Genomic DNA, 26,577 nt, shown 5'->3' with positions numbered 1-26,577 from the left:
AAGGCTTTTTAATACAATTTGGTGTCATGGAATAATGGTTCAACTATGTAAATGTGGTATTCGCGGTAGTTTACCAGTTTTTTCTTGACCGTTATTTTGAGTTTAAATAATAGCATGTACCACAGGGCTCACTGTTAAGCGGTATCTAGTTCACGATCAGATTTGATTAACAAATGAGATACCTTGTTCATTAACAAATTCATATTAAAAATATTCCAAGAGAAATCAGCAAAACAATCTACGTCGACTATCTGGCAATCGTATATACCAGTAATAATACAATTATGGTCTTTGCATTTATGCTATAAAACTTTTTATAATAATCCTTTGGCTGCTTTATACGAACACCGCGCTATATATCAATATTAGATCTCTCTTATCGAAAAATAAAACAGGAACCAGCAGTGATCATCCAAGAGAGATTTTCAACAATCATCAGTAACTACGAAGGATATATGAACATTTATACTAATGGTTCTCAAACTGAACGTATCGGATACTCTGTATACATAAATGGTAAAGCTCAAAATTACACTTATGTTTTATATTTACGTTTTAACTGTATTGTTTTTAATAAATGTCAGGGCCCTTTACAATATATATATATATATATATATATATATATATATGTGTGTGTGTGTGTGTGTGTGTGTGTGTGTGTGTGTGTGTGTGTGTGTGTGTGTGTGTGTGTGCGCGCGCGTTCATGTGTTTATTTAATATATATTTTATTTTTTTATGTTTTATTAAAATTTAAGGGCCATTTTATAAATTTTTCTTTTCAGCGTTTCAACGTGTCGATTTTGTTATTATCCTCTTTTTTTAAATGAAAAAATTAGTTTTGCAGTTGTTATCAAATGGATAAGTGAATTTTTACACATTTCTAAAAAAAGTTCTGTAAACATTCAAGCAGCTCAATACTGTCGTTTGAGATATATTTAATTACCTTTTCTTGCCATAAGACATTATACCTTAGCATAAGAGTAATCTTTTATCACATTTTACTGATTAAACAAATAAAACAAAAAAATTATTAAGGTTACAAGACTAAAAAACTTTTCAACCCTATGAAAGTAAGAGGTTAAATTTTAACCTCTTACTTTTAATTTAACTTAATTTTTAACTTACTCTTTTTAATTTTTTTGCTTTTTAACTTTATCGTAAGCTCTTACATTAACTCTTTGCTTCTTTTAAAAATTCAGCAACATCGGTACGAGAATTTGTGAAAGTAATACCACTTGCAACGTAATTTTTTTTTCAATGATACTATACTATGGTGTAGAAATAAATTATAAATTTTACTAGTGTATTTTAATTATTTTTAACGTTTATTAAAACATAAAAAAACCCGGTATTATAACTGATATTAGTTTAAATTTAAATTAAAAACACAACATTCATTAAAAAAATAAATAAATATTCTACATTTTACTCTACAATAAACCATACCAATAAAATTCATTTATTTTCATTGGCAAAATAAATATATACATATTAGCTTTCACAATGCTGATGTATTGTAAAACTGTATACATTTTATAAATTCCTTTTTCTAAAATAGGAAATAATAACTTAAAAAGGTAAAAATCAATGGAAAACACATAAATATTAAGCTAAATATATTTAAATGACCCGATAAAGCATGACAGTTACAGTATTACAAAACTTTGTGTTCTAACGTTTGGCTTTTGTGACGAAGAACTTGCTTTTCCAAGCACGTTCTACTCCAAAGATCGACTTTTTGCGCATTAAAACTCTTGAATGTTTAATTTAATATTTAAAGGAAACCCTTAAGAGTACTTTTAAAAACGGAGATTTATCTTTTATGTTGTAATTCTTTCTTAATACTAATACTATAAATTAGGTTATAATAAAATTTATTTTTAAAAAAAGTTAAATGAATAATATTTTAATAAACTTATTGAATTATTCTTCATAAATTTTCAAACGAAAAAATAATTTAAATTTTCTACAGAGCAAATTTGTTTTTTCATAATTACTTTCACTGATGAAACAACTTAAATAATTTTTTGAACATGTTAAAAGAACAAAGCAATAAATATCTTTATGATTGTGAAATTTTTCTTTAATCCTATCAAAATAAATGTATAAGGAACTAAGATTACAGGACCGTTTTGATGAATCTAATCATCAACAGTAACACATCTTCATTCTATACAAAATAAAAATAGGAAAATAAGATATTAAACGTCGGGATATACAATATTAAACATTTTCAAAAGTACGATTTTCTGGTTTACTGTTTACAAAAAACATCTAGAACAGTAGACTAGAGATAGCTAAATATAAAAATTAATGCTTTCTAAGAGAACTGGGGTAGTTCTGCTAGAGAATAGTAAGAAAATATATATAATGCTAATATTAGTTGTATGTATACACGCTGATATTAACGAATTTTTACCATTAGGTTGCTACAGCTGTTATTTGATGGCTATTTAATTAAAAGAGAATTTAATTATAGCACAATCTTAACCTGGTTAACCCAAGATCGGTTGTTTGCTGTAAAAATTTACAGCAAAATAAAAAATTTTGGAAATTTTAGAAAAATTTCTAAATGGGTAAAAATTTTAGAATATCCCTACCGATAGAAGGAGGGTTGTTCGAGCCTTGAGCTTTCTTTGAGAGTGGAATTGTAATGCAGCTTCTCCTAGTCCGTTCTCAATACTATTTTTTTCCTTATCTTTGACTCCTTTATTCTTGTTTTCAATTCTTTGAATTTGTCTGCTCCTTACTAGTTCCTGTGTTCTGAGGATGGGAAGTATATATCATCATTATATATATATATATCATCATTAGCTACATACTCATTTCACTATACAGAAAACATTATTATAAAAACAGGAAAAATAATACTATATTTTTGAAGATTTCTAGGGACTGATTTTAAAGTCAAAGATTTATCGAAAAATAATTATTTGTTCGTTTGTTTTTATTTTCAAATTTAGCTGTTTAATTCTAAAGAAACTCAATGTTTTTCATAGGTTTGATGTTCTTATACTTGGGAAAAGAATGTCCGAATATATCGAAAATTGACTTTAAAAATTAACCAAATGAACAGTCGATTATTGAACAATCAGTCGATGAGTTATTGTATATTTTTCGAATGTTATTCTCATACCAGTGCAGTCAGTAAAATTACAAACCAATTTTTACATTTCCTCATACATAATGTGGTATGATCTCTTTACTAGATTCAAGAACATGTTAAATTTAATAACTATAGCAAAGCTTAAGACTTATACAATTTTTTTTAGGTTTTTTAAAATGTAGATTTAGATTTTATAATAGCTAATGTATTATTTGTAACAGAATGATGCTTATGGTTATTTTTTATCATTACAATAATTCGAGTTTTTAAATAACTTGAAAAATTTAAATATTTACTAATTATTTTAATATAAAAAATTCACAAGAAGAAAAAATTATCATTTAATATTATGAAAATTATCAAAAATTTATTAAATTTATATATGTTTATAAAAAAAAAACAGAATAATTATATAGTAAGAAAATAAATTAAAAATATTTTTTTATTAGAAGGTTCCATTATATATGCAGGTAAAATACAAAGTAAATATTAAAACAGTTTCGCTTACAGAAAAGGGTTTACTTTTAATTAAAATAATAATAATAATTAATATAGAGCGAATGTAATTAAGATTGATAATTTTTAAATTTTCTAATTTAGTTCAAGCTAAAAATGATTAATTATACGAAAAAATAATATACTTTCCATTCAAACGTCAGATAGGTTTTAACAAATTATACAGGTGTACAAATAAAAAGATTTTATTAATATTTCTTAACTTTGGCTTACAGTAATGAATCAGAAATAAAAGAGTAACTTACATTTTTTCGTCACAAGTATTTAGTGTGGGTACCTTTCTTCACGCGATACATATCCAATCGATAGGAGAGTTCGTTCCATACTTTACTAGCATGTGTAAAGTAGTGGAAACGACAGTTGTTTCAATCATATCTCAAATTGGATGAATCAGTAAATAGGGGAGGTACATACACAAGTTCTATTACAAAACTCCTAAGGAAAAAATCACATGGGGTCAAATCGGATGACCTTGGAGGCTACCAGATACAAGTTCTGCCATCGGGTCCATGTCGAACGATCTACCAGTCATGGAAAACGTCATTAAAGCGTCATTTAACGTCCTTGCAGAGTTATGCCTACAAAGTTTCAGAAGGTACACCATCTTATTGCAACATAAAATTCTCAGGCCTATCTTACAGTTGAGAAAAGAGCCATACACGGAGCATACCCAAATTAGCAACTCCTGTTACTCTTGGTTTAGTGAAAAAGAACCTACCGTCAGGATATCACACAAAAAAAAAAAAAAATTAATTTTGGGGAGTTCCTTTCGCATTAAAAGAGATCATTGGAATTTTTTGACCCCAGATACCAGATACGAACATTATATGCGTTACCTTTTCACTAAGGTGAAATTCGATTCATCACTAAACGTAATACGACCGAAAACGTCCTCATCTTTATAACTGCCACCACAGTAATTCCTAAATTGCGGCTGGCCTTTCTAAAGATATTTTAGGATTCTCCGATAGGTTCAAAAGTTTCTTTAGACATCCTCGATACCGTACGCTTCTCTTTACACAGATATTTGGTCCTTTCTAACTTATTTTGCCATCGACAGATGTTAATGTTGTTTCAAGGTTCATAATTAACTTTCTATAGAACGTTCTTTGACTATAGATTTATATTTACCAAACTGCAGAACACAGACTTCGTCATTTTTACTAGTGGCGCTGTCAAGCCATAAGACAGTATCAATCTACGGTCATTGTGCAACTAAACTGTAGTTTTTGTTCTTGACTTTTGATTCTAGCCTTAAATCAACATTGTACACCTCATCAAAAAGGTATTATAATAAATTAAAACCCCGTTATTATATTTTGTACTCTCGGTATATCTAATTTGGGTAAAATATACCTTTTAATATTACTCTTATCTTAGTTAATTAGTTATATTAAGTTCTGTTTTTATAAATTACATAAAGTTAAAATATTTAATATTTAAATATTTTTATTTGTTTTGAAATGATAAGTTTCAAAATAACGTATTATTATAAAGAAATATATTGAATATATGACTTCAGTATATTAGTCTCTATACATAATATGTTTTAACACATTTTTTTTCTCAGTAAAGGTAAACATTGAAGACAAAGTTTTAGAGTTATTTGTTTAAGGTACCACTTGAATAAAGAAGCAATTCACATTAAGGAGGATGAAAATGGAAATATTAACTACTTAAGCAAATATTAATGTCATAAAAAAAAATTATATTTGAAATTAAGCTTAGACGTTGATATCTTATGATCCGATTCTTTTTTAATTCAAATAGATAAAAATATTAGTGACGTTTATACTTTATGATGAATAAACACAAATTAATGAAGCGTAATACTGCCTATTCATAACACGTTACAAAACTACAAATTATTTACACACTTATGCGATTTTTAATTTTTGAGATGGTAATTATCTATTTTTTCATGAAATAAGTACCGGTAAACATTTTTTATAACTTCAAAAGAAGAATAAAGAAAAACAAACCAACATACTTGTCGTTTATAGACCTAGAAAAGGCATTCGATAAAGTAGACTGGAATAAAATGTTCAGCATTTTAAAAAATTAGGGTTCAAATACAGAGATAGAAGAACAATTGCTAACATGTACAGGCACCAAACAGCAGCAGTAATAATTGAAGAACATAAGAAAGAAGCCGTAATAAGAAAGGGAGTCCGACAAGGATGTTCCCTATCTCCGTTACTTTTTAATCTTTACATGGAACTAGCAGTTAATGATGTTAAAGAACAATTTAAATTCGGAGTAACAGTACAAGGTGAAAAGATAAAGATGCTACGATTTGCTGATGATATAGTAATTCTAGCCGAGAGTAAAAGGATTTAGAAGAAAGAATGAACGGCATAGATGAAGTCCTACGCAAGAACTATCGCATGAAAATAAACAAGAACAAAACAAAAGTAATGAAATGTAGTAGAAATAACAAAGATGGACCACTGAATGTGAAAATAGGAGGAGAAAAGATTACGGAGGTAGAAGAATTTTGTTATTTGGGAAGTAGAATTACTAAAGATGCACGAAGCAGGAGCGATATAAAATGCAGAATAGCACAAGCGAAACGAGCCTTCAGTAAAAAATATAATTTGTTTACATCAAAAATTAATTTATATGTCAGGAAAAGATTTTTGAAAATTGTATGTTTGGAGTGTCGCTTTATATGGAAGTGAAACTTGGACAATCAGAGTATCTGAGAAGAAAAGATTAGAAGCTTTTGAAATGTGGTGCTATAGGAGAATATTAAAAATCAGATGGGTGGATAAAGTGACAAATGAAGAGGTATTGCGGCAAATAGATGAAGAAAGAAGCATTTGGAATAATTTACTTAAAAGAAGAGACAGACTTATAGGTCACATACTAAGGCATCCTGGAATAGTCGCTTTAATATTGGAAGGACAGGTAGAAGGAAAAAATTGTGTAGGCAGGCCACGTTTGGAATATGTAAAACAAATTGTTAGGGATGTAGGATGTAGAGGGTATACTGAAATTAAACGACTAACACTAGATAGGGAATCTTGGAGAGCTCCATCAAACCAGTCAAATGACTGAAGACAAAAAAAAAACTTCAAAAGGGTTATAAAATTAGGCTTCCAAAGATAGAAAATCCATATCTCATTTATATTTTGATTATGTTAAAATTTGGCAGATTTATCTAAAATTATGTTAATATATTAATAATAATAATAGATAGACTTTTGTTTTATTTTTTTTACTTCTAGCCTATTAAAAGCAACACAAGAGATTTTGTTTTTTTATGAATTTTTAATGTTACAAAGAAGTATGATCAATCAATTGACGCATCAACATCTCAATAAAACAAACCTCAATTCACCATGTTAGATTATAGTTAACTGACTCCGTCTCCTCTATTTTATGGAGACTACACTTTCTCAAAGTCTATCACTCACTTGGGGACACTATAAGACTCAAGAGGACTCTAGACAATGAGAAGAGAGATGAGAATTTATTTAAATGAAAGATAAAAATATTTAAACAGAATACGTTTTATTTTCTTAATACGTATAAAATTGAAGAAACAAATTAATATATTTCTATCTTCATTCCTTGATAAAGGAAAGATATAAAAATTAACTGAATTGTATATAGTATAATGATTTATGATCTTATATAAATCTTACGTTTGGGTACAAGCTTTATTTAAAGGTTAATTAATTTTTTTTGGGTATTTAAGGGCTGATTAAGTATAAACTCTGAAATGGAGTCTTTTTGGGAAAAGTATGAAACACGTTTCATTTAGCATTTAACAAACAACCTTGAAAATTATTATTTTTTTTTTTTTTTTGTCTCAAGTCATTTGACTGGTTTGATGCAGCTCTCCAAGATTCCCTATCTAGTGTTAGTCGTTTCATTTCAGTATACCCTCTACATCCTACATCCCTAACAATTTGTTTTACATATTCCAAACGTGGCCTGCCTACACAATTTTTCCCTTCTACCTGTCCTTCCAATATTAAAGCGACTATGCCTTAGTATGTGGCCTATAAGTCTGTCTCTTCTTTTAACTATATTTTTTCAAATGCTTTTTTCTTCATCTATTTGCCGCAATACCTCTTCATTTGTCACTTTATCCACCCATCTGATTTTTAACATTCTCCTATAGCACCACATTTCAAAAGCTTCTAATCTTTTCTTCTCAGATACTCTGATTGTCCAAGTTTCACTTCCATATAAAGTGACACTCCAAACATCCACTTTCAAAAATCTTTTCCTGACATTTAAATTAATTTTTGATGTAAACAAATTATATTTCTTACTGAAGGCATTTTGGAACGCTCCTGCTTCGTCCATCTTTAGTAATTCTACTTCCCAAATAACAAAATTCTTCAACCTCCATAATCTTTTCTCCTCCTATTTTTACATTCAGTGGTCCATCTTTGTTATTTCTACTACATTTCATTACTTTTGTTTTGTTCTTGTTTATTTTCATGCGATAGTTCTTACGTAGGATTTCATCTATGCCGTTCATTGTTTCTTCTAAATCCTTTTTACTCTCGGCTAGAATTACATAGAAGATTAAATAAAACATCTTTCCAAAAATCTTTTAAAATCTTTCCAAATCATCAGCTTCGAAAAAGATATAAACTATGTTAAATTATCTGATAAATCATAATAAATATCTGTGAAGAAAAGTTTAATGTTCCTTGATGGATTAAGGTATCCTTTAAAAACCAAGGTTTAGAAGCATAAAAATTATTTTAATATTAATAAACTTTTCTGGAATTACAAAGAATTAAAAATATAAACCGTCCCTTAGTGACAAACATTTTAAAATTATTAGACACGACTTTAATTACTTTAAATTTATTTATTTTTTGGTAAAAATAAATGTACGATGATTTAGTAAATGAATTAAATTAATAAAAATTAACAATTAAACATATCATTTTTTTATTTCAGATATTCATTTTAAAATACTCCAATTAGTTAAATCGTATAGAAATATTATCAGCCAGCTGAAAAAAAATTAATTATCAGCAATGTTTAAATTTTCTCCCTATTGAATGCAAGTTGACAAGTACTTCTGTTCTGATAAACTGATAAGGTCTCATTCAGAAAAAAAGTTTAAAAACTAATCTTACCTATTCGTAGAAATAGTAAAATATTAGAACTATATTCTGTAATAGTGGTTTTGGTTTTGCTTACCTCATAACTCTTCGGATGTAAAGTTGTTTTCACACTGACACAGTCACATTTACAGGTAGAAAACAAAGTTTAGTTCATACTAGACATTCTGAAACAGAAAAAAGATTGAAAAATCTACAAAATATTAAATTTTTGAAGTTTTGGAGTGTTTTTTTTTTTTTTTTTGTATATATATAAAACAAAGGTTGGTTTAAAAAAAAATGTTCAGTGCTAATGTAACATTACTAAAAACTATTTTTTTAACATTTTTACTTTAATGATAATGCTAATGATTTTTATTTATAAACTAAATCTTCACCAACAGCTTCAATTAAAATATTTCCTTTAAGAAGTAACATCTCCAAACTATCAACGCCATTCCCTCATGCAATATTTATAAAAATTTAATAGAGTCATTTCTCAAGCTGCTAACAACTCCCATGAAAGATCTACCCTCGGGAATGCATGCAATACAAACATGTATTTCTTTTAGTATACTAGTTTACAATAAACTATCAGATCAAATTTATTTTTTCTTTTTATTCAGTCCTAAACTTCTCCTCCTTTAAAACACACACGCGCGCCCGCGCATATATATATGTATGTATGCACTAGATAAATGATTAAATAACTACGAATTTTAGAATTTTTGCTTAAGGTAACCTCAACGTTGAGGAATAAAAATAAGCTGTGGATGAATTTTTTGACACGTAGAATTTCCTCTTTTATTAATAATATACGTGAGTGAACAGTAAACTCAAACTATATAGAAAGTAAAAATATCATCAAAGCCATATTACATATGTTTTTGTTTTATTTGCCCAAATCAAAACATATATTATTGATGTTTATTATTTAGTAAAACGAAATAACCGATACAAAGACATATGACATTGTTTGAGGCTACTAAAATATTTTGGTCTGTATCAAAGTAAATATTTAAATCGTTATGGTTAAAATGTGCTCTGACCTTTCAAAAACATGTTGTTTATTTTGATAAACCTATATTTTCCTAACGAATTTATACATTTTCGTACTTCATCACACTTAAATAATTTTCTTTTAAAAATAACCTCTCCTCTTCTTTTCCGAAATTTTATATTTAAAATAAAGCAATTAAAATAATGGTGAAACTGGATAATTAATACTGAATAATGTACTGATGTAACATAAGGATTTTAATAATAGTAATGTTTTTATCAAAAATATCCACTTCTGAATAATGGAATTAGATTTACAACAACTCAATTTATTATTACCAGATTACTTAAAATAATGGCCCTAATCACAACCCACTGGATTAAATTAAAAAAATAAATATATATATACTGATAACTAATATCTCTTTTAATTATATGAAGATTCTCATAAATATCATTTACTCTATTGTTTCTAATAAACCTGGGATTTGTAAGAAAAATTATTCAAAAAAACGTTAATCGTCGTTTTAGCGTAGCTTAATCTTAAACCATTTATTCACTGTAGCGAGGAATACCTTGAAACTTGAAAAAAATACGTAAACGAAATTTTATAAGCGAGATGTAATGAAGTTGGAGATAATCCAAACTAAAGGATATGTGCTAATGCACATATCCATCATAATTGGAAACAATACACATCAAATAATTACTGAGGTCAGAATTGACTTCAGAATTGATGAGGTTTGTCCTCATCAAGTTTATTTTATTGTATCTGCTACTATTCCCACGCTATGACATGCTAGTAATTTGATTTAAATTTGTAAACAATCATTGAAATTTTAAATACATATTTTCGTTGATATACATAAAACGGCATTGATTATATATACATTTTACACGTATTTAACAATATTTTCTAAGTTATTACCTTCCAACATTGACGTCTACATTGATAGTGTCATAGGTTACCACTTGGTCAGTAGAACTTAATCTCTGAAAAATTTAAACAAAATAGACAAACACTCTTTCAGGGGAAGGACTTATATTAGTTTGAAGTAGTTTGATTTATTGCATGATAATCAATTTAAACATTGCACGAACTTGACACGGCATCAGTCAAATAACTCTTGTAAAGAATACTCTAGAAAATACAACCGTTTTCTTTCTCTTGCAATTGATCATATATGTTCAATATGGATTTACTTAGCAAAAGTATAAACTAGCACTGAATTAGCATTAGGAGAAATAAATGATGATAATTTTTACGTTGATTGTAGAGATTATTGTATAAAATACCTAAATTTTATATATTAAAAAAATTAACACCGTCGTAATTTCAGCGATTTCTCGTTCAAACTTGGAAATAAAATATAGTAACTCGATTTCGAAACTACATCATATACGAGTATATGTATCTGTTGCATTAAGCCGTTACGGTACAACAATAAATTTTTAAATAACTACGCTAAAGAAATCAAGACAGTGATGTACAACAACAAATTGTTTTGTCGCCCGTTAGCTGTATAATCTGCAAAATGTGATGTAGAACTGTGCATTACATATTTGGGATTGGATCATAACGAATAAATTTAAAATAGGCAAATCATATATGGAGTGATTTTCATAAAACAACTGACTTTATACCGGACAAAAACTTATTTTAATTTTACGTCATTTTTATCGAATTAAATTTTTTTTAAATATATTTATAATAGCCACTATAGTGAAGGTTAAGTATATTTGTAGAAAATCACATACATTAATTATGAATTTACAAAATATATTTGACTGACGAAAACCAAAGAATTCACTCAAATATGACTGGAAAGAGAAAACTGAATAACTGCAGTTTTGAAACGTAGTTTCTCCCAATTTCTCCTAGTTCACCCAATTAAAACCTTTAGAGTTGTTGCGGAGCAGTTTTAATGTCTCTTGTCAAATTGATAGTTTTAAATTAAAACAATTTATCTACACTTAAGGCATTTCAAATTTGTCTTACATCATGAGTGGCCATTTATCTTACAATGGATAAAGCAGCCTCTTATCAACAAGTGGATGATCAAGTGTAATACGTTTAAAGAATCCAAAGACTATTTCCAGTATTTTTAAAACTGATGTCCTATTTTACGACATGTAATCTCTTAATATACTCTTATAATGAAAAATTTTAAAATAAATTGTTATTTTTCAACAAAGGTTGTGCAAAATTATCAAGTATTTCTGCTCGAATACTACAAATACATGATAAAATTTATACGTTTTTTTTGTTATACATGTAAATATGTTTTGTCTTAGAATCTGATTATTATTGTAGTGTAATCAGAAACTTAACAGGAAATTGTTAGTTCATTTAGTTATGATTTATTTATTCAAATTATAAAAATGATTAAAATAAAAATATTTTAATTTCTAACACTAACTGCAAATACAGGCAATGCTTTCTTGGCAACTCATTATCAACTACTGCTCGTAAAGCTTTTTATGTAACCACATTAGAATGTCAGAGAGAAAAATATTATTAATATATAAAAGTACAGCAACCTCGTAGGAAATAACTGATTTACTAATCTAATTAATATAGAATTAAACACATTATAGTTTACGAATTTTATCAATTTCAAGGTATTATCAGGTAAATCAGTAATAATCAAACGTCTGTGACCAATATTTTTTTTTTCAAAAATAGTAGTATAATGTTTGGAAAAAACTAAATTGACGTAGTATGAAATAGAGAAAAATAAATAGTGATGATAGAAATCTTGGTTTAGGTCATAAGGGTAGGGGCGTGGTCAGCTCATAAGGAGGAAGGAGTGTGAGTAATTTGAACCGAGTGACACCTGAAGTGTTCCAAATTGCTTTAACCCCAATCCCCCACCTTTGTGGTATAGGCCTTGGTGTATACTGACAATTCTTCCTCACAATGTTACATTTAGAGGAAAATGTCACTTCTGTGAGTTTTCTTTACTAATCGATAAAATGATTTAAAATATGAAACACTAGTTCCAAAATTAAGAATATAACGAAATTTAATCTATCCTTCATATTAAAGATAATAATTTTTTACTAATATTATTATAATAAACATAGATTAAAGTAGTGACTACTAATTAATGTACTGATAGTAAAAAAGTAAGTCACAAAATTAATTGCCTTAAAACTGAAATGTAAAACTAAATTACTAAACAATTAATAAGCCAGTGTTATGTTAATTTATACTGAATAAAAATTGTTATTATTATTTTATAATTGCGAGGGATATCTCTAAAGTAAAGACCGCTGGAAAATTTTTCTCCTTAAGATTGGCAAACCTGTGTTGCTCATGGTCACGCTAGTAATGTACACACTGCATTGTTGTCTGTAAGTTGTCGCGTTGTAGTAGTATCTTTGATTACGTGTCAGTTACTACGTTATAAAATGAGTAGGAAAATCGATGTTGCCGTCGACTGTGAAATACGTAGTTATACGTTTTTACTACCAACAAAATATTAAGCAGGCTAAAATTCATAGGCAGTTGGTTTCTGTGTACGGTGATAATGTAATGAATGAAACGTCCAAAAATGGTGTGAAAAGTAAAGTAATGGTGTGAAGAGTATCAGGATTAATGTGCATGATGAAGAACGTTTGGGGGAGGCCCGTGATAATCACCGAGGACTTGTGGAAACGCGTCGATGGTAAAATTAGAAAAGATCGTTCCTCAACGATTTCCGATTTAGCCCTAATTTTTTCTGATGTTTCAAGAGTTGTTATTAGTTGCATTGTTCATGACCATTTAGGCTTCAGAAAGGTTTGTGCAAATTGGATGCCGCACGTCTTAACGGAACGTCACAAAAAAAGCCGAATTTTTAACTAATAAGCAACAAAAGTCTGTATTAATAACCTTTAAATTTAGTGGAAATTAAAGATATACAATTTTCAAATTTGTTTTAAGATTAAGAAATAAAAATATTTCATAAGAAAAAATAATATCTCTAAAACAATTTATCAAAAACTTATTAATTTTTATAATTATTACTATTTTCTTAAATTTGTTACTCTTAATTTACAATTGAAAATAAAATTATCAACATAAAATCGAACTAAATTACATGTATTTTATATAAGAAATGTGAAATTAATACATACAAGGTAATATTTTTTATCTTCTCTATAAACGAATTACACCACTATGTAGTTTGTTCGAATAACTGAAAAAAGGTGGTCATTCAAGTAAATCACCGAGGTAAATACCACGTACATAATTTATAAGTTTCAATTTGAGTTCTTCAATATCAAGTGAGAGGTTTTTTCACAACCATTATCAAAAATATTTCTTTAATAATATTTTTTACCACATTTTTTTTATTTCAGATTCATTGTAATTATCACAAAAAAGACCGCCAAAAACATCTGGGTATAATTAAATCATTTTAAAACATAAAATTTTAAACCACTATTGTTTGTTCTTCCGTTTAATAATCTTACATAGAATTTACTCTTTAAGTATCATGGATTTATCATCACCTGGTTGTTAAACAAGACTTAAATGTAAAAATAAATCTTCTGATCTTAAATACTACTGATTGTTTTACAATATTTTGTTTTTAAATTTGCGTGTTCTGACTGTTTTTCAAACCTACCACAGGTAAACCCTATGAATTACTAATTACCCTCTTCTATCAGTTGTGAATAAATGGCATGTTCATTTCAAAATCAGAAATGTAGATCTACCTAACTACATCTTTTTCTTAAAGTATTTTTGATGTTATAAAAGACCTACATATCATTAGAGACGTATTATTGATCAGGTTAATGCAATAAAAATGGTTTACTTTCCCTTTCTGAACTATTTATTATATTAATGATATTTCATTTTTTTATTAATTTGTAATGATTTCCAAAAGGATTACTTAATCCTATTAAAACATTTTGACAATAGTAAAAATTCATGGAGGACCAAAAAAATTATCGTTTGCCCACTTTCTTTTTTCTGAAGAAAAACATTTTTTCAACTAATCCGTGTTGACCAGGTTCAAACATATATATATATATATATATATATATATATATATATATATATATAATAAATGAAAAAATTCTATATACCACAAATTTCAAAAAATCCCACATGATACACTCGTGTACATGCTAATCTTCTGTTTCAAGAGTATGAGATTAATTATAAACTTTTTTATTTTATGTTGATCCTATTCGCCTTATCTTACATGTATAAAGTTAATTCAGAATCAAGTATTTGAATTACAGTTAATTACTAATGATATTTATGTTTATCATATATATATATACCATTAGATTTCATAACTAATCTGATATGAGATACAGATCACTCCAGAAAATGCTAGTCATTTTCAAAAATTCTAAGTATCACACACCAGGCTCACTAAAAAAGTGTAACGTCATTTTCTTAATTAAAATGATCGCACGTTATCATCATAACACCATGCCCACCAAACTTCAGGGTGATATTCAGTCCAACAAGTAATATCCATCATTCATTCAGTTTAGTGGAGGGATTGGCTGTAAACAAAATTTATTCTCGGAGACAATCCGAAATAATGTTTCCTGCACAAAAGGTATTTTTCATTCATTTCAGTTATAAAAAGAACAAATATTGCTAATTCTTCAAGATTTGTATAAACTTATGAATAAACAATTTATCAATTTTAATTTAATCACGTTTATTAACGGTGAATGCGAAATTTTACATAATTTTGTAATATGTATCTGTTAATCATATACCTAAGAAATATTCATTAACTACAGAAGTAACATAACGTAGTGTGAATATATACAAAAATCTCATGTATCTATCCTTATGGAGACTGAGAAAAGAGACTTTTCTTATACATCATATGTAAAATTTACGAGTAACTCTTCACAATTGACGTTCCCGTAATTTAATTAGGTATTGTACTTTTACAAATCTCTTTTCACCCTTTTCTCGAATGTAGCTAAAAAATTAATTAATGCTATATAATAATTTATATCATCTGATTTGGATTAGTACCTTTTTTTTTTGAAAAGGAAACGTGTAATCAGAAAACAGTAGTTTTTTTTTCACAAAGAAGATCCAAATATTTTCATGATATAATAAATTTTACAACATTTATGAAAATTTCATCCAATATTTAATGAAAATTTCAAAATTTTTACATCATAGAAGCATAAGATGTAAACTGAAATAAAATGTTTCTTGGATAGCAGTGAGATTTCTAGAAAGTTTAAAAACTTAATTTTTAAACCCTACCTTATTACTTTAAACAGGAACAAATATCGAAAAAATCTCTTTGGAAAATTATTCAATTTTGCCATACGTTACTATCACTTGAACTAATTTAATACATTATTTCACTGCAAAATGTCATCTTCACGTACCTTGAAATGTTATCAGCTGTTATTATGCGGCTTCCATGGAGAATTTAATATTTATTTATGTAGTTATTTAATTTATATACTAATATATGTATCTAATCAGTATGATAATTTAATAAATGAAAAATATTTAATAAAAAGGACAATAGGTTTCTTCTTCTTATTATTATTAATATATTTATATTTGAAATGTTTGTGGCTTAGAATCTAAAAGGCAACCAACATCTTTTACAAAAGTAACCAAATATTATTGCCAAAATCCATTACTGAAGTATGAGTTCTAAAGGCTGCACAGCTTAGTTTTCTTTTGTGAGTTATTCAGCACTCACATAAAATTAGTTCTGAAGAGTTATAATGTTAATTCATACACAACAAATATTACACCGGCCATACTCAAACCACAACTAAGTAGCAAAAGTCTGTCTAGCTATCAATCCTCTAAGTATAACACACGTTCATGGAATCGAGTATTTCAGGCTAAAGAAAACAATTATGTTAGATTTCACGTTATAAAATATTTTTCTAATATATGCACATAATAATATTTTGGTTACAATAGGTATAGTGATGTCAAAAGCAGTTTCTTCAGTAGCAACCTTACTGAGTAAACTGAGTAAAATTTTATCTGTTTAAATAATAATATTGACTGATCATAACAAATCGAACTCAGCTCTTTAGTACGTATAACATCATAAGTCGTTTGTCTAAAATGTTGGCTTCATTAATGACATCTGAAAAAAATGATAAAAGTGGCAGAAAGAACTAACAAAGAATTAAGGGGACAAATAACATCTTGAAAACGAGAAAGTTGAGATGTTTCTTTCAATAAATACATTTTGATCCTGTTCTATATTCCATTTTTACTGCGGACAATACCACCGTTGCTTCTTTTGCTGACGACACGCTATTCTATCTGTCGATATGGAGCCAACTGCAGCTTCCGCTATGCTGCAAACTGGGTTAGACAAACAGGTGGGCGGAAAAATGAAAGATGAGGGTTAACCAAGCGAAATCGAGTCATGTGACATTCAGTCCAACAAGTAACATCATTCAATTTAGTACAGGGGTTGGCTGTAAAGAAAATTTATTCTCGGAGACAACCCGATATAATGTTTCTTGCACAAAGGTATTTTATTTATTTCAGTTATAAAAAGAACAAATATTGCTAAGTCTTCAAGATTTGTACATATATATATTACATACATATACACACTATGAGGATAGGATACTGTGCGCGGGTGAATCTAGATGGCGTTTTAATCTCGCATACCGAAAGCATAAGATATCTAATCTTTCATCTGGGTCATTGCCTAACGATCCGAACTGGAAATTTCAAGTACGGGAAAAGAGGAAGCCATTAAACGTGAAGCTTAAGAAAATGTACTGTTTGCTCGGCAGGTAGTCGCAGTTATCATTATTTAATAAGCTGTTATTGTACTCAGCTGTCCTGAATCAGATTTGGACCTATGGAATTGAACTATGGGGAACAACAAGCAAGACCAACGTCGAGATTTTATTTTCATTTAATCTTCTCTATTTTTGTTTTCTCGTTTACTTTATATTTCATTTTTTGTTTTTCAGTGTTCAACTCTTCTTCTTTTTTTGATTTCTGGTTATTTTTTTCGGTTATGTTACTGATGGACCTATTTTTTTGAGTTTTATATGAACATTCCGCACACGTTATAATACTAGGTTATAATTATTGTGAAGTTTCAATGGAACTTCCTTTCAAGTATTTGTGTATGATCAAATTTACCTAAAAATAGGTCTCTATAAGATGTAACCGACCGTAAATAAAATTTGGAACAAACAGAATAAATAAATATATTTGAATTTAGATAAGAAAAATTAGGAGCAGAGAGAACGACTGAAAATTGTAGAGAACCACAACCAAAAGAAGAAGAGAGTATGATTATTAAGCAAAAGGCTACTATAAAGGATTTTAATATGAAAAAGAAACAAGTATGAGCCCTACAGATGAATATACAATTGCACTAATATTTACAACTAAAATTGAGTTAATGATGGTTGTCAATTTAGACACAAATACAACAAATTAGATATGCCTAATTTGGAAATAAACTCCAAATGAGGCACCATCTACTCTAGATGATGGCTGTCGATTTAAATATAATCCGAAATTTAAACCAATGAGGACATCGCTATGTACAGAAAATGAAGAGGAAATATTTTAAAGTGCAATAATTATATAATAAATTTGTAGAAGAAAATCTGTGTTAGCTGTGTGTTCAACTATTAAAAAGATCTCAATTAGATATAAGTAGTTATAGAATAAATTTAATCTGTCTAAAAAAAACTAGCATAGTGAATTGAAATGTCATGATTTATTTTTATAGAATTATATAAATCTTATGGAAATTTAGAAATATATTATTAAACATTCAAGACCAAACGTACACAGCAACAATCACACTTTATACAGACGAAAAATTTGAACTAAAGGTTACGGTAATAAAAATCGAATTAAATTACTGAAAAAATCACTTTAAAGTACAACTTAATTGAATTAAAAAAATTAAATTATATAAAAACATTACTTTTAAATGAACAATAGTAAATTTAATTTAAAGTAAGAATTATAAAAAACCTTCAGTTTACAAAGGAGATTAAAATAGAGCGAAAGCCAACTTGGAGATAAAAGTATTGCTTTTAAATTGAAGGCGAACTTTTAAAATTAATGTTGAAGGTGCTAAAAAATTGTAAAATTATATATAAAAAGAAAATTAAACGGTTAGTACTGAACTAAAATAATTTAATTAGAACTATAATAAAGAATAATACAATCAAAAAGCATAATTTAATACGAGACACACTGAACTGAACAAATTAAAATCTTACACCCGAAACTTGACAGGCCAAAACTATTCTGCAGAAATTTTAAGAAGAAGATGGATAAACAAGTGTGAAATAATTTGTGATAACCATACCGAAGAGTAATGACAGATAATGTATACTATAATAGCTTTTGAAAATGTTTGTATTGTTTTTCTTGTGTGGGAGGGTTTAAAAGTAGAATTTATATTATGTTGAAGTGATTTAAAAGAGGTTGAAATTACTGACGTCACATTATTATGACTTATAATTATACACGTGTTAATGTTTAACTATTTTTTATAATAAGGAACATAATAACTCGATGAGTTGAACGAATTCCCCAGTGGCGCAATTGGTTAGCGCACGGTACTTATATGTCAGTAAGCGTGAGCAATGCCGGGGTTGTGAGTTCGAGCCTCACCTGGGGAATCTAAATTTTTTTGAAACGCATTTTATTTTAAATTTTAACTGCAATTTAAAATTTATTTTTATCATAATTATATTTTTTTATCATAATTTATTACTTTAATTTAAAAAGAAAAGTATTATACTGAATTGCGCAGATGGAATGGATATAAAATATACACAATCGATTAATTTTCACAATTTTATATTTTAATGTAAATATTAATATATTTGAAAAAAAAACTGTCCTTAATATTCATCATACGATTGAAAATATAACAAAATAAAATAGAAATATATTTGGGTAAGTTTCTGTGACACGTACGTTTGGTATATAGTTACATTTCGTTCGATATCTAGAGGTATTAAAAAAGTACTCGGATTAAATTTTTATAGTATCCACGACTGTTTTATAATTTTTTCATTATAAAATATTTTGAAATTCTAAATTAGGCGATTTATTTTGACCTAAAATGACCTTAAATCAAGGTCAATCACTGGGAAGTAGTAAGTAGCTGTGTTAATTTAATAAAAATTACCTTTCCCTAAATAATCATAAAAATTTTCCAAATGTTTAGATGGATGGATGCTTAAAATTTAACAAAACAATTAAAAAATGTCTTTTCTAAATTTTAATACAATTCATATGGTATATCTTTCATGTATATTTCTAAACAGGAGTCACGCTACAGAAAATCGTGGAACGTTTTCTGGTTATACTAAATATCATTATTAACTCTCATCAAACAGTAAATAAAGAAACAAAAGTAAATTGAAATTTTAGTATAAATTGTATAAATTTAGTATAAATTTAGTATAAATTTAGTATAAATTTATAATTTTAGTATAAAGGCAAAAGTATGGCAAATTAGATATTACGAAACCGATTATATACCGAATAGTTTAAAATTATTTAAGATAAATAACAGAAAGGTAAGTTATTTTATAGAAAAATAATAAAGAAAAACAAAAACTATAATACTATGCAAAAACCATTAAATGTTATTTCTAAGTGGTAGATGATAAACTCTGTTACACGTTTATGAAAAACAACTATTATGATAGAATAAACCCGACGTGGATGCTACGTTCCCTCAATAATTAAACGAATGAAAAGCCTACAAAGCACAAAGCATTCATTCTCACCAAGATGATCAATTCACTGATAAATGTAATAAATAATAATCACTCGGTGTTCACAACAATGAATCTGTTAAACGAAATTAAGAGATAAATAACTTGCCTTTACAGATATTGTATTGGGTAGAATAGGGAGGGAAGTTTCCACTCAAAAATATGAAGTATATTATAAAGGAAAAGATTTACAGAAAATCCGTTAAAATAAGTTAATCTACTTCTTTGTTCTGTTTTAGAGATACGACTATGAAATTATTTTGATATTAAAAAAGAGAGAGAAGAGAGAGGAGATTAGTTTCGATATTTGTGCGCAGATCTTCCAGCCACAAAATTATTCTAGATATGCCAATGTTATTTAAAAATTCCAGATCTCTTTTCTACCATAAACATATAAAATTAAATTACCTTCAAAAATATCTTTCAAAAGATGAGTAATCAGATAACAACTATTAACTTATAGCCATACCTCAATCCAACCATTCTTTTTACGTATAAAATCTTAAGAGAACTTACGTTTAACACATCAGAGTTAAAAAAAACACAACCGAAAAATATCACGTTTGGGAGTTTTTTAAAATTCATCATATTATTGAAAATATAAGAAATATGTTTGTGTAAGTTTCTATAACTTTTTTCAAACATTATTCTGCTATATATTACAAAATTTACTAAAATACTTTGTGGTATGACAATGAATCTGTTAATTCTTAATTAATTAAGAATTAACACAAGATTACATTAATATCACTATAAAGTACAGGATTCCTAGTTTCTCACTTGTTCAGAACTATTACGTGGACTTCGTTGCATAGCACAGTCTTCGGTTAAATAAATTTAAATTTTATCAGGAGTTTCTATATTTCAATTTTCGGACCTAAATGAAGTTTGACAAAATTTATACAAAAATTATTTTTACCTATTTGCCTTACATCGATGTCATGTATGTTAATATCATTTTTGCCATTACTGGACTAAATAAAAAAAATATTCAGTGTATGCAAGCAACAACAGTTCATCTATCTCAAAAATATTTTATTCTAGTAAGAATTTATTAACTTACAATAATTTACCAACATTCACCTTAACAATTTTTTACTATTTACAATTTTATTATTTTTTCCCTTGAAAAAAAGAATAATTTCCAGGAAAATTGTTTTTTTACGTAATACTCATATACAGTTTATATATATATATATATGAATATAATATCACACTATATAATATACTACCACGATTTAAAATATAAAATAAACTTTACTATTGAAATGTTTACATTACTCACAATGTTTACATTTTATGCTATAAAATTATTAAAAATGATGATATATATATATATATGTATCAAACTTTTAAACAAAAAACATTTCCTATTAATAAAATACCATTTTTTTTTTTTAGTAACATTATGTTTTTCAAATTTGTTTTTTAAATCAATTTAAAAAATTAGTGTTTTTATCCAACTTAAATAATAAGATTCCATAATTAATCCTAGTTTATGATATATTTTTATTAAAAAATTATGTGAGAAGTTGTAATTATTCTAAATATAATATTACAAAAATTTTTCAAAATTTTTATAAACTTGCTTTATACGTTTTAGTCATACTTTAATCAAATTATTACCATACATTAATCAGTCGGTTAATTTGGATTTCAAAAAGTAACATTATATATTGCAATGTCTAATATATTTATAAAATATCAAACAAATTTTCAATCAAATATTTACTACAGAAAGTAACGAAATTACACCACACCTTTAATTTACCCCCGTACGGCGGGGATGTTTGCAAAAGTAATAGTGGAATATTGTATTGTCACCCGACCTTAGTAACTGTACAAAATTTCATCAGTCGGCAATGTCAGGAAGTGTGTTAGATTAAGGATGCAAAATTTGAGATCAAAGGTATTTTAGAATTTTATTTGATCGTTAAATAATTTATAGTAGTTTAAACATTAATACATATTACTTTCTAATCGACTAACTCCACTGAAGGGATAATAGCCATGATTTTTATAATAAATAGTTAGTTAAGATGATTCGAAGGATTAAATTTATTTATAATCATCAACTGCAAAATGAGAGTGAAAAACCCTTGTTAAAATCTCATCAAATAGAGATTTTAATTCGGTTATGCTGACTTAGTTATTCGTATAAATTTTATTTAAAGAGTTACGTAGTATAAAAAAAGATTTATTATGAAAAGAATTTCACCGTTGTATAGAAGTACCTTGTACAGAAATTCAACTGCATTTAATGAATTATTAAAAAAACTCAGCTAAGTGCTTACTCTTAATTGCAACCTCTGCCACCAGTAGTGAATAAGGAACTCGTCATCCTTTTTAAAAAATAGCTGAATTTTTTTTAAATCAAAAAAGGGTATCAATCTAAAAAAAGCGTTTACATGTTATCTTTAAATTAGCGCTACTATATTAAGAAAAACATAACATTGTTTTGTTAAACCTGACTTTTTTAATAAACAAACCAACGGTCAAGTTTACAAAAATGTCATTAAGTAATATTTTACTTGAGTAGTACATTTAAAGTAAAAATATTAAAAAAATAAATTTTAACAATTTTAGGAAATTAAATAGCTCTTAATTTCATTATTATTGAATCTTATTTCCTTTCTGATCCCTATTTCTAGATGCAGTATTATCTACTTTATTCTAATACGAAAAAATAGACCCAATCGAGTGTAAATCTAGAGTACGAATAGGGACATTTTTTATAAATGGAAAATATGAGTATATTTTCTCACTTTTGTCTGACCTTACAGAGAGGAATTTTACTATGTCATCACTCTATTAGCAAATACCACAAGTACATTATACTATATAGAATGAATGGTGTCCATTTATTTACATATGCCCATATTAGTTAATTTAAGGACTCATTTTACAAAACTAAAACTATTCAGTTTCAATAAAATTATAAAAATATAAAAATTTCCTGTAGTATTTTTTGTGAAATGATCTTCTATTTGAATAAATTTAGAATACAAGTAATAAATTCAATCCATCTAGAAAAGTAAATGATGCTAATTTTAAATATATATTTTTTAGGAAATCCTCGTTAATTAATGGATTCTCGAAAATTCGTTCGAATCACATTTTTCAGTATCACATTTTTTGTCTCAAAAAATAAAAATAATTTTTAGATAACCATTTTCTTTCTATAAGATAGAAAAAAAAATTATACTACCGTAACAAATGATTTAAGGAAAATATTACGGGATATAGGGTTCAATTGATCCTATACCAGTATATGAAACACGGAAAAATAGTTTTTCCTCAAAATAAGATTTTTGGCAATAATATTGTAAACTTACATAAAAGTTAATTGATATAAGGGTGCATACGAAAATCACATTGCCACAGTTGTAAAAAAAACAAATTACTCTAAAAAAATAAAAATTAAATTGAGTACACAACAACAGCCAATTTACCAGAACACGTATTTAGGCGCATAGCTTTAGGATCTTAATCACTGGTTCAGTAAATTCGTTAATTTATTAAATACGAGTACAAGGTAATGTACTGGGTACTGAGTACAAGGTAATGTATTGATAATTAAAACATGATTCATTGTTCATCCCATCTGTTATTTTGTATTTTTAAGTAATTTTGACTTTATAAAATATGTATATCGTATTCTAAACTGTTCACGTTACATGAAAATATCCCATGTGGATGAACAATATTTAAATCAATTAAATTTCATTTACAATGGATATATGATTAAGTCACAATGGATATATGTAAAACATGCGCGCGCGCACACACACATATACACAATTCAGAATAAAAGGCAATTAATGGATTTATCTTCAGTCTATTTATGTTAATAAAAATTCGTTTATTTTTTATTTAAGAAAGTCTAGGCCGAAGTTTAAACGTTATTCTAACTTAAGCAGAATTTTTTCTACATTTTACTAACAGACTCAACACCCTTCTAATGAAAAAGATTTTCTTTGTGATTTATCCACGTAAATTTTATTTTGAAAAAATATTTCAGAGAGAACAATTAAAGCTTATACAACAAAGTTTTTCAAGAGATATTTTCAAACATACTTAAGAAGAAAACTTAAGAAGAAACTTAAGAACTTAAGAAGAAAATACTATTTCCGGTAATATATAAGAATTTCTCTCTGTAGTACACAGGATAACTCAGCAGTTTTTAAATATATTTAAGCTTAATGTGATAAGCATTATTCGGTCTTTAGTTTATTTATAATTATTGTATATTCATAAATCACGGGAAATAATAGTTAAATATGTTCATTTTATTCCTTTATAAATTTAAGTAGCGGAAACTCAACAACATAATGGTTGAAAATATTCCTTCTTTAATGTAATCTATAAAGTAAAATAAAATTACAGAATTATGGCATGCAATAATGTTTTTTGGGGAAAATTCGTTAAGTCAGGAAATTGTAAATTTATCAAAGCAGAAAGCTGAGGACGCATATAAAATGTACTTAGTAATCTAGAACGAATTTAACGTGTATTATGTATACAAGAGATTAATGCAAACTATTATGAGAAAGAATTAATCTGATACACATAATATATATAAACCAAAACTACAAAGCTATTACATAATATTAAAAGAAACGAATAGTATGAGTCATTAGTAACGATTGAAAATTATTTTATTAATTTATAAAATGTCTCTATTAATTTATGATCATGAAAAGTAATCACAAGGATACTCACTCAGTTCACCTTCTTTGTTTCTTTGTTCATCTTTAAGATTAAATCTACTACGGTGAAAGATAATTGTGAGCTGGTAGTTGCCCCAGATTCTTTACTTCGATATTAATAAATTAGGAACTCTAATTAAATATAAGAAACTAAGCTATATTATTAATTAAAGATTTATTATATATAACATTAAGGATTGATTTATTATAAATTAAATATTATTTAATACCTAACTCAGTTACTGATGACATAAAAATATTTTAATCAGAATTCATTACGAACCTTTAGAAACCTAATTTAAAAAACCTCCAATAATTTTTCTCTTCAACGACCTATAATTAACAGTCTTTATCAAAAGAAACGTATTAGTTTTTTGCGGGATAAAAAACTATAATACGTAATTTAAAAAGCCAGGCTCTTTTTTTATTAATAATTCATACTTCATTTATAATTTTTTTTGTAATCTTTATTTCGTAATTAATAATAATTGTTATATAACTTTATTAAATAAAACACATTTTTTTATGAAATGTAAAAGTGATAAAAGACATTTAAATTACTTGCGTATAATTTATTTAATGTAAGAATACAAGAAATTTGGATGTAGATAATTTTGGAAAAAAATAATATTTATTATTTATTTTGAGAAAATTTTTCAATTTTATTATCACGGAAAATAGACCATTTTTATAATATAAACTGAAAAACTGATAGAATAAAAAGAAAAAGCAATCATTTTCAGAGGTAATCAACAAATTTTCGTTTTAAACGCCTCAAAGCAGCAGTGTTTCCTAAACAGAAGAAATCGATTTTTCTCTTTGATGTATTGTTTTCAAAATTAACTGATGGTAAAAAAAAAAAAAAACATTTACAGTAGTCTCATTCGTCATTAAGTTCTAATGCAGGTTAAAAAAATGATGTAATAAGTAATACAGAATACTTAGACGTTAAAATTTGTTGTAAAATGTTAATGTTTAATACGAAAAAAAAACAACTAAACAAAGGTTGTATTTTAGAATTATTTTACTTGTGTAATTATCTCAGAAAATGAATAAAATTATTTAAAAGCAAAGTGGTTGAAACTTATAATAACTAAGTAATCCGGGCTTATCTGGATACCAGTTCTTATGTGACCTACCATGAATGAATGAAACCTCAGAATTCCAAAGTCTTCTTTGAGATTGATTAAAAATAAAATAGTTAATTCAATTTTTATAAATAAAATTATAATTTAATTCTTACACTTCTGAAATTTCTTGTTATTCTGTACCCCTTTCAAATAAAACACACCCAAAAATACTTTTAAAAACTAAAATTCTTTCATAACTTATTTTTCTCATAGATTTTGTTAAAATGTACCCGCAAACAATAAAAAAATTAATTAATTAAAAGAGAAAAAAACAGTTTTGGAATAAATAGATTGTAGGA

General features: G+C 26.9%; 1 protein-coding gene, 1 long non-coding RNA gene and 1 other non-coding gene across 5 annotated transcripts in view; 2 read left to right on the top strand and 1 right to left on the bottom strand.

Moving 5' to 3' along the window:
* LOC142321831 (cyclic GMP-AMP phosphodiesterase SMPDL3A-like) overlaps positions 1–26,577 on the top strand; it is a 397,040-nt gene that overhangs the window by 172,630 nt on the left and 197,833 nt on the right. The gene's annotated exons all lie outside the window — the stretch shown is intronic.
* LOC142321837 (uncharacterized) overlaps positions 1–26,577 on the bottom strand; it is a 285,303-nt gene that overhangs the window by 125,237 nt on the left and 133,489 nt on the right. For both annotated transcript variants that reach the window (XR_012755722.1, XR_012755721.1), the window contains exon 3: positions 8,798–8,885. This is a non-coding gene — a long non-coding RNA (uncharacterized LOC142321837). The remainder of the gene's footprint in view (positions 1–8,797; positions 8,886–26,577) is intronic.
* On the top strand, positions 19,238–19,329 carry TRNAI-UAU (transfer RNA isoleucine (anticodon UAU)). The gene is given in 2 exon segments: positions 19,238–19,275; positions 19,294–19,329. It is a non-coding gene; the product is annotated as a tRNA-Ile (tRNA).

This window comes from Lycorma delicatula, chromosome 3 (assembly GCF_047948215.1).
Source record: "Lycorma delicatula isolate Av1 chromosome 3, ASM4794821v1, whole genome shotgun sequence".
In the NCBI taxonomy this organism is placed as follows: domain Eukaryota; kingdom Metazoa; phylum Arthropoda; class Insecta; order Hemiptera; family Fulgoridae; genus Lycorma; species Lycorma delicatula.
This window is presented reverse-complemented; position numbering and strand designations above follow the sequence as displayed.